The 10004-nt window shown below is 39.4% G+C and overlaps 1 pseudogene; it reads right to left on the minus strand.

Moving 5' to 3' along the window:
- Positions 1-3332: 3332 nt before the first annotated feature.
- Positions 3333-4316, minus strand: LOC149821265 (protein SENSITIVE TO PROTON RHIZOTOXICITY 2 pseudogene; annotated as a pseudogene).
- Between the last annotated feature and the right edge of the window lie 5688 nt (positions 4317-10004).

The raw sequence follows: 10004 nt of genomic DNA on the forward strand, positions 1-10004 counted from the left end.
ATCCATAATGACACCACCTTTCAAAAAAGCTCTCCAAGATAGAGCATAAGATAACGATGTCATAGATTTCTATATGGTCTGCTATAGGATATGTAGAACTCAAAAGGGCATGAGATGGGCATAGAAGGCCGTATGGAAGATTCTTACGGCAGGCAGAAGTTGAACCTTCTAGTAATAGAGAAATAATTCAAAGTGCAATCAGATTGAATGAACTGTTTGAAGATTCTGATAGCAGCTGACTAATGACATAATGATCAATCATGAAACCATGGCTACAAATCTGCTCTCTGAGAAAGTACAGGGAATTAAGCTATTACAATTAGAAATCATGGGACATACATGGAAGTGTGGAAATGCCACCCCTGAAAACAAGCAACAAATTATCAGGTCAAGAGGTCATGTGGTTTGTACCCTTTTCTTTCAATGGGCAATGCTGAGGTTTTGCAGACCATTGCCAAACTATTTCAGTAGCTGTGAGCAAAATATAGACACTGATGGCCCCGTAAGTTTCTGCTTCATTTGTCCAGAAGCAGAAACCTCCTTAAGGAGACAACAAACGATTCAAAGTATCAACTGTGCTGGAGCTAAATTAAGTACTTGATTCAATTTATTTAGGTTCTTTAGGTCTAAATTGGGGAGCTCAAAGAGGCAGATAATAGTGCGATATCTTGCAGTTATTATGTGAAATATCATTATTCTTAAATGTAGCACGGCCATTTTTAACAAGAGAAAGATAAAACTAAAATTATAAACTCCAAACTCCTAGAAAAATCATTAAGGGTAAGTTCTTTTACCTTTGCTTACGAGAAATCTCTGGTTATCACCCATTCGCTTAAGAGGGGAAGTCATGATCTTCCAACCGGTGGAGTTGCATCCTAAGAATTGAACCAGGAATTCCAGCTAGTCATGGTGCTGCGTGTGAAAAAACAGGTATTACTTTTCCGGAGAAAAGTTTCATATAGTTTTATGTGGCAGAACAGTGCTGTTAGGAATTGGTTTTTAATTTCAACTTTTATTTTTTTGATGGCGTGTATTCAAATCCACTGGTCCGACACACACGTAGTTTTTTATAAGATTTACAAGTCAACGGTCTAAAATTTTCATAAATATCTAAGGCTTACGTGTAGAGCTGGAAATATGTTGCTATGGATCTCAAGCAATGCTGTCATGTGATTCGCTAGTGTCACATAGCGGGTCACTTAAGCACTCCTTAGATCCCAACTCATGGTTGAGGTCCTCCTGGCTAAGAGAGATGCCTGGCATCTACTCACTCGGCCAAGTACTTTGAGGAGTATTGAATCTCATGTTCCTGCAAATGTTAGTCACTTCAGTTATTTCTCGTTCTGAGCACACTAGTTTCATGCTCCTAGTATTCAGCTTGGCAAGTGCAAGACAGTGAAATTTATGATATGGAGTGCATGCTTTGTGTAGCATATACTTTTAGCAACTTTGGTTTGTGATCCAGCAGCCTTTTGGAAGTTCCCAAGGAACCCATCCACCTACATCACAATGACACAGGTTCGACCCGAGTTGTGAATTCATAAAAATTTTGAAAAATAGAACATGAGGACATGAATTTCTTTTTATTTTAATAATAAAAACAAATATTTCTTGATGTTTTAGTACATAAAGATATATATTTTTATTTAAACATAAATGAGAACTTTAAAAATATTAAGATAATGTTTGTTCATGTCATCTTGTCATAGCGTGTCGGACTCGTTCAACCAATGACTGCACTCTGCTCTAAATGGCGTGTCATTGTGACATAGCCATCCAAACAAATGTTGGTCTGCACTCATGCAGTGAAGCAATGACTTGTCTTTATCTAGAGCTTCATTCTTCTCATTTCCACATGAAAACAGTTGAGTTTAGGTTATGGACTGATAAATTTAGTCATGTAATTTGATGTCATTCTAAAAAACTTTGACTAATGTATCCCTAGTAGGAGCAAATTAATCTGCATAATAATAGAAAAGGCCACTATCTAAGTCTGTCTTTCTTCAAATCGGCTTAAGTTTCCTACTGTATGCAAAGGAAACGGCTATTGAGACTGAGGAATCTGACGAAGCAGTTCAACATTACTCATTAGCATCATAAAGTCATAAATTTCATGTCATGTTCAAGAAAAAAAAATGGAAAACAGAAAGAGGTCTAGTAAGAGCATTGTATACCTCTTTCAAAAAAAAAAATCTTAAGAAAAAAGAGTTGTATACCAAATCGTAAAAAGAATCAATATTCAGTTAACATGGAGAAGATAACCAGTTGTCAAACTTGAGGGACTGGGATTCATTTTTCCCAAGCCCTTTCTTCTTCTTCTTCTTTTTTTTCAAGTAAAGAAACCTATGGAAAAGAACTAATATCTTCCAATCGTTCCATTATCAACGAATGGCGTTTCAAGAATTGATGATTTATGACATATTATATTAAATTTAATGCCTGAAAAGGGGTCCAATTCGTTAATTCCTCTATAATCTATGGTCATTACGGGTGTCAACTGGTCGGGTTTGGTTCGGACCCAGGTGGAACCAGACCCAGACCTGATTTGAAATGCTGGTGCCAGGTCCAGATTCAGGTCCAATGGGATCCACCATAAGAGAAACCAAACCCGGATCCTATAAGGATTACACGAACCAGACCCGGACCATACCAGGCAAATTTTTATTTGTTATCCTTTTTATATTGAAAAAATGTGGATCTTAGTCACAACTCAGGTGGGGCCCGCGTCTGGTATGAAAGTGCACAAACCATACCCAGCTCCATATATTAATCAGACCCTTCGGGTCTGACCCGGATTCTATCTGAAACTTCTTATTTATCACCAAACCCTGACCCTTTAATGGTCAGGTCCGGATCAAACTCAACCCATTGACACCCCTAATGGTCATGTGAATACCTAATAATGTTTGTGCTGTTATTAGAAATGAAACATCCAATCCCTTATTTGACTTTATGCAAAAGATGGTGATGCTTAAATTCTTGTTGCTAAGAAGAAATTTATCATCCCAAACTCCTGAAATCTTTAACTAATAGCGGTTCCGTATTCACCACAAATGGAAGTAAACATGAGGGGTTTCATATATGCACCATGTAAAAATTCATCAACTTTCTATTTTCCATTGTTATCAACATATAATATTGACATAGCCACACCTAAATTCATAATCATACTTTACAAAGATACCTCTTGAAAATGTAAACTTTCTTCTATATGCTGATAGTATCCTAAAGACTGACCTCATGTTTAATTGATTGATTCAGCTTATCAATAGGATAACCAATCTGCAAATATGTACAAGTTAAGCACTTAAGTGGTGATTGCTACCTTGTTGTCAAGCTTTCCTTCCCAATGTAGAGCACCTAACAAAGGGAGTGTGATCCTTGAACAAGGCCACATGCCCTAGAAGCTTATCCTTTCTAGAGAAGCTTGTCCCACAGGAGCACTGCCACTTTAGATCCCCACAGTGTTTCTCGTGAGTTCTCAGATCAGCCAGCACAGAGAACTTCTTACTATTGCACCTCTTGCACATATAGAGCTTAGGACAGTGACTTCTCTTGTAGTGGTTCTTCATACATATCATTGATTTCAGAGGTTGGAATTTTGCATGGTTCTTGTTCCACCTGCACCCTTGATGTGGGCAAGAGTACTTTATAGGCATGGGTGAGTCTTGATCCTTGTCTAGGCCATTGGTGTTGGACATAGGCCTTACCAACGCAGCATTGGTCTTGTATTCATCCCCATGGGCTCTCATATGCATTCTTAGGTTTGCACCCCTTTTGAAGCCCTTGCCACATATGTGGCAGTAGTGGGTGAACTCAGCCAACAGGTCAGCTGGGCTCAGCTCAATAATTTCACATGAGGTTTTCGCAAGAGATCCATTCTTCTCCCCATGGAATCTCAAGTCAGTATGATCACCATGGTTTACTTGAGGAAGATCATTAAAGATATCTAAGCTCAACTCATTTAAGGGACCATCTAAATGAACACTATCCTCCATCAAGGCACACTCATCACCTTCAAGAGGGCCGCCATTATTAGGGGCTCCAGCATGACCAAGTCCCCCTGGCAACCCTTCAGCTAGCCTTGTAACACCCTGAAATTTTGTGGGATTCAAGCCAAAATTGTTCTGGCAGATGGTCATCATGGATGATGCTGTAAAGACAACCTCTTGCATGATGCTCCCAACCTTTGAAGAAATTGATCCTTGGTGGTGTATTGGTGCTTGAGGTGATAGCAAGAGCTGACACAATGCCTGCACTTGTTGAATTTTGTCATGGAGAAGAGAAAGGTTGTAGAAGAACTCTTGCTTCTCCATGGCTCTCTCTCTCTCTCTCATATGTGGAAATGATTCCCAAGACTGGTACATATAAGTCAAATACTGGACCCTCGATAAACCTTCCCCATAACGTGCGGCCTAGTTAAAATCATCGACAAAAACAAGCACGCTAAGTACTAAAAGAATTTGCCATTGTCTCATAATATATAATATAATATTTTGAGTGTCTCATAGTGTCACAATCTTACGTGCTAGGATAACATCACATATAATTATTATTGATATATTTATTCATGAACAGTGTTACCAATATTCTCATGTCATTTATGCATCATATCATCAACCGCATTGGTCATCACTGCCTATATATGTTGAAGGCCTGGGGGGGCATGTCCAAAGGAGCCTTCACCAAATAGGACTCACCGGGTTTTGACTATCCTCCTCTTATCAGGAAATTGGTTGAAGCCTCTTATCAGTAAGCTTTTGTTGCATATATATAGATTCATTCTTGGAAACGGATCCCATCATTTAAAATAGGATGGGTTTCTTCATCATACATTCAATCCTAGCCATCCATCAGAACCATTTAGCCATTGATTGGATGGCTAGGATCGAATATATGATGGAACCCATCATAAATCAAATGATGGGAACCGTTTTCCTCATTCTTAGGGTTAGGCCATATGAAGGAGTAACGCAGATTATTATTCTTACATGCAGTGAAATGCTCAAGGACTCGGTCCTAATTTGATGGTCAGTGGTGTCTTTCTTCATCTCTCTCGTTTAAATGACATGAGATATGATTTTCACACACCACACATGTATGTGAGAGAGAGAGAGAGAGAGACCACGGCGGGGGTTGCCCGCATGGCCAAAGGGTGTTGTGAAGGCGTTGAGCTGATGATGGGGCACATCACTAAAACATGCAGAGACATCCTCTGTGAGAGTCAAGATTCGACTCCTCATATCTTGCTGCCCTATCGTCATAGGAGAGGATGTCTAGATTTCAGAACACCCTGCCATATTTTTTTTGATCTAAACTCCTTATTAGTTTATTTGGACAATCAAGGGAATGACTCGGTGTGAGTTGAAAATGGTATAGGTTTGAAAAATTTTCATATTGGTGATTCTATTTTAAGCTCTTAAAAAACTTAATTTATGATTAATGATATTTTATATGTGTCATGACTAAAAAGCTTCATTCTGTGCAAAGATTCTCCAATGACAACTAAGTAGTTTTGGGGTTTCAACTTGAGGACGGAATGATCAAAGATACGAGATCTAGAAAGGACCTAGTTCGGGGGTGCATCAAAGATGGTCTTTATTTAATTGACTCTTTTGGTAGTATTAAAAATAAAGTTGCTCAGTTTTGGCACAATAAACTTGGTCATGCAAGTCTAAAATTAGTCAGACTTATAGACCATTTTGGGTTGCCTTTTGATGTTATTAAATCTTTGAATATGTGTTATGCATGTCAAGTGGCACTACAAGAAAATAGGTTATTAGCGCCGGAATTTCGCTACGGAATAATTCTGTCGCTAGTTAGCGACAGATTAACGAGCAAAACACATCCGTCGCTATAATCAATGAAATTTACGAAAATAGCGACATAATATATCCCGTCGTAAAATCCGCCGCTAATTAGCGACGAAATATTTTGTTGTAACGGACGCAACATTTAGCGACGTCGTTTGCGACGAAAGATTTTCCGTCGCTAATTAGCGACGGAATTGACGACGGAATATATTCCGTCGCTATTTTCGTACATTTGATTTACGACGGCTTAGCGACAGAATTAATTCATCGCTAAGCCATCGCGAATTGTCGAATAACTCTAATCCCAACCCTCTTTTTTTTTCGCTGCTCTCGCTCCCGCCAGCCTTCCGTTGTTCGCCGTTCACCGGCCCATCGTCCGCCGGCCCCACCGTTCCCGCCCGGAGACAGATATTCTAAAATACCTTAAGGGGTCGCCCCCCCCCCCCCCCCCCCCCCCGCATTTTTCGGCAGGGGGTCGACCCCCTGCCAGAACAGGCAGAGGGTCGACCCCCTGCCTGTTCTGGCAGGGGGTTAACCCCCTATGTTCCGACAAGGGGTCGACCCCCTGCCAGAACAACATGGAGTCGACCCCCTGCCGGAACAGTTTGGGGTCGACCCCCCTGCCAAAATGCAGGGGGTCAACCCCCTACGTTTCGGCAGGGGGTCGACCCCCTGCGGTTTCCGGCAGGAGGTCGACCCCTTGTGTTCCTACAGGGGGTCTACCCCCTGCGGTTTCGGTAGGTCATTGGGTACTGGGCTTCTCAAGGCCTATGCAAGATGTTTTCATTTGCCTCAGTTTTTTTTTTTTGTGGTGACTTCATTTTAAAACAATGTTTTTTGCAGATTTCTCAACAGAACCCGCTTGTGCTCAGCCACCCGTGGTAAGTAAGTGACAAAAATAATGTAAATCGAGTAAATACCCGTGGTGAGTAAGTGATGCAAGCGTATCACATGTTATTTAATTTATTAGATGTAACACTTTATTGTTCACACACTCACTTAGTTGTTGATATCTAGGGTTGCTTTGTTGGAGTTCGGAGATCATGTTGAGCATGATTTTAATGTATGAATATAAAAGTGTTCTTATTTTTGGAGTACGAATTCCATGCTAGGCATGGTAGTAGCTAGTGGAATATTGAAGTGTGTTTGCTGCGGGTACATGTTTGTCATTTGTTTGATATGAATGATTACGATGTATTGCAATTATTGATGTAATTGTATTCATGCTAGCATGTAGTTACTTTCAATTTTATTATGGCTTCCATGTGAAATTGTATAATGAAAGCATGTTTCAAATGATTGTATCGTGTCATTAATAGTTTGTACATGAAAATATTAAGTTATCAATGCATGCATCATAATTCTTGTTATTGTATGACATCATATATTGCATGATAAATTTGATATTTTCTTCATCATACCATTCTGATGGTTCTCTTTTAACTGGTTAGGTTATTATTTGTAACATCATAAGAAAATGACTGCAAACCGTGAATGAATGTACCGTAGGATAGTGGACAATGAGTTATCGCATGAATATATGGATGGTGTTGAAAGTTTTATTGAATTTGCAATGGCAAGTGTCAGTACAGTGGATCCCACAGGTCAGATTAGGTGTCCCTGCAAGATTTGTAAAAATAATCGATTTATAGAACCTCATGGCGTTAGACATCACCTATACAAGAAGGGCTTTGTGAGTGATTATCAGAATTGGACGTTTCACGGGGAAGAAGTTAGAAACAATTTTAATGCACGAGTGAATGTGATGCACAATAATCCATATATGAATTTGATATTTGATGCCGCAGGAACAGAACTGGGTTCTGCTATCAGTCCTAGTGATGTAAGAACTGTTGTAGATGAAGAATCACCAAACGATGCAGCTAGTAGATTTTATGATTTACTTAGAGATGTTGATGAGCCACTTTGGAATGGTTGTGAGAGTCACGCTATCTTGTCTGCAGTTCTTCAACTAATGAATTTGAAGTCCGAGTATAATTTAAGTCAATCATGTTTTGACTGTTTGTGCATGATTATGAAGAGTATGTTGCCCAAAGATGAGAAATTGCCACAAAATTTCTATCGTGCGAAAGTTATGGTCAACGCTCTAGGTATGAGGTACAAAAAGATTGATGCTTGTCCAAATCACTGCATGTTGTATTTCAAGAAGCAGGAAAACAACATATCATGCCCGTCATATGAGCATCCTCGGTTCAAGCCAAAGACAAGAGGTAATGGTAGCATGAGATCAAAGGAAGTTTCACACAAGTCGATCTGCTACTTTCCTATCACTCCTAGATTGCAACGATTGTATATGTCTTCAAGGACAGCTAAACACATGAGATGACATGCAAATAAAGTTCGACACGATAAAAACAAGATCACGCATCCTGTTGACGTTGAAGCTTGGAAGCACTTTGATCGTACACATCAGAACTTCGCAATGGAAGTGCGAAATGTTTGACTCGGTCTATGTACAGATGGATTTAATCCATTTGGGGGTAGATCAACTCCATACTCATGCTGGCCAGTATTTGTAACTTCATACAACCTTCCACCAAGCTTGTGTATGAAACGTCCAAATCTTTTCTTGTCTCTGTTGATCCCTGGTTCGACCTCACCTGGCCAAAATCTTGATGTATATTTAAGGCCATTGATTGATGAACTAAAAGTACTGTGGGATGATGGTGTTACCACGTATGATGCCCACAAAAAATAAAATTTCAACATGGTCGTTGTTCTATGAACAATCAGTGACTTCCCTGCATATGATATGCTATCTGGTTGGAGCACACATGGGAGGTTGGCATGTTCATACTGCATGGAAGATTCCAAAGCTTTTAGATTGACGCATGGAAGGAAGCCTTTCTGGTTTGAGTGCCATCGTCGATTTCAACCCAGCGACCATCTGTTCCGACGATAAAAGAATGCGTTTAAAGCAGACACAACTGAAATGGAAGGTCCATCCACAAGATTGTCTGGCATAGAGATTTTTAGAAGATTGTGATACTTTCCAGATGTATTAACAGATGCCCGCAGTCCTACACCCTTCCGTGGATTTGGGAAGGATCACAATTGGATGAAGAAATCTATTTTTTGGGAATTACCGTATTGGCCGACCCTATTGATACGACATAATTTGGATATGATGCATGTGGAGAAAAATGTGTCTGATAATGTGTTCAATACAATAATGAATGTTAAAGAGAAAACGAAGGATAATCCGAAGGCCCGTATGGATTTAAAAGTAATATATAAAAGACCAGAATTGGAACTCAAAGAGGATAATGGCAAAGTACTGAAACCAAAGGCAAAGTACGTGCTTAGACCTGATCAAATAAAGCATGTATGTCAATGGTTGAGACAATTGAGATTTTCAGATGGATATGTCTCTAACATTGCTCGGGCTGTGAAGATTGACGATAGACAGTTATATGGGTTGAAGAGCCATGATTGTCATATCTTTATGCAACGATTGATACCCTTAGCATTCCATGATATGTTAGACAAACCTATATGGGGGGTATTGTCTGAGTTGAGTGGATTTTTTAGAACATTGTGTGCATCGGAAGTCGTAGTATCTGATGTAAAGAATCTCGAGAACTCTGTCATCACCACTGTTTGTCTGCTAGAAAAGATATTTCCGCCAGCATTTTTAGATGTTATGGAACATTTGATCATACATTTGCCATATGAACTAAGGGTTGGTAGCCCTGTGCAATATCGATGAATGTACCCATTTGAAAGGTATATGTTTTTTTATATTTGTCTCTTTAATGACAGATATTTCAAATTTAAAATGTATTTTGAAATGTATATTTTTGCCAGATGCATGTTTGACCTCAAAAAAAGGTCCGTAATAAAGCAAGAGTAGAAGTCTCTATTTGTGAGGCGTACACTTTAGAAGAGATTTCAAATTTCTCATCTATGTACTTTGAACCTCACATTCCAACACGTTACACATGCCCGCCCCGTAACGATGATGGAGAACAAGTAACTGTAGCTGACAAGCTGTCGATATTTCAACCACTTGGGCATGCATTTGGTAGTTGCCGATCAAGGCTCTTGACAGATCGAGAGCAAGATGCAACACACATCTATATTCTTTTTAATTGCTCAGCAATCGACCCATACATCAAGTAAGTATATGTAGACACAACACAATTATAAATCGTTTTATGTTCTATACGT

Source organism: Nuphar pumila, chromosome 12, assembly GCF_984573655.1.
Source record: "Nuphar pumila chromosome 12, dmNupPumi1.hap1.1, whole genome shotgun sequence".
NCBI classification, from domain to species: domain Eukaryota; kingdom Viridiplantae; phylum Streptophyta; class Magnoliopsida; order Nymphaeales; family Nymphaeaceae; genus Nuphar; species Nuphar pumila.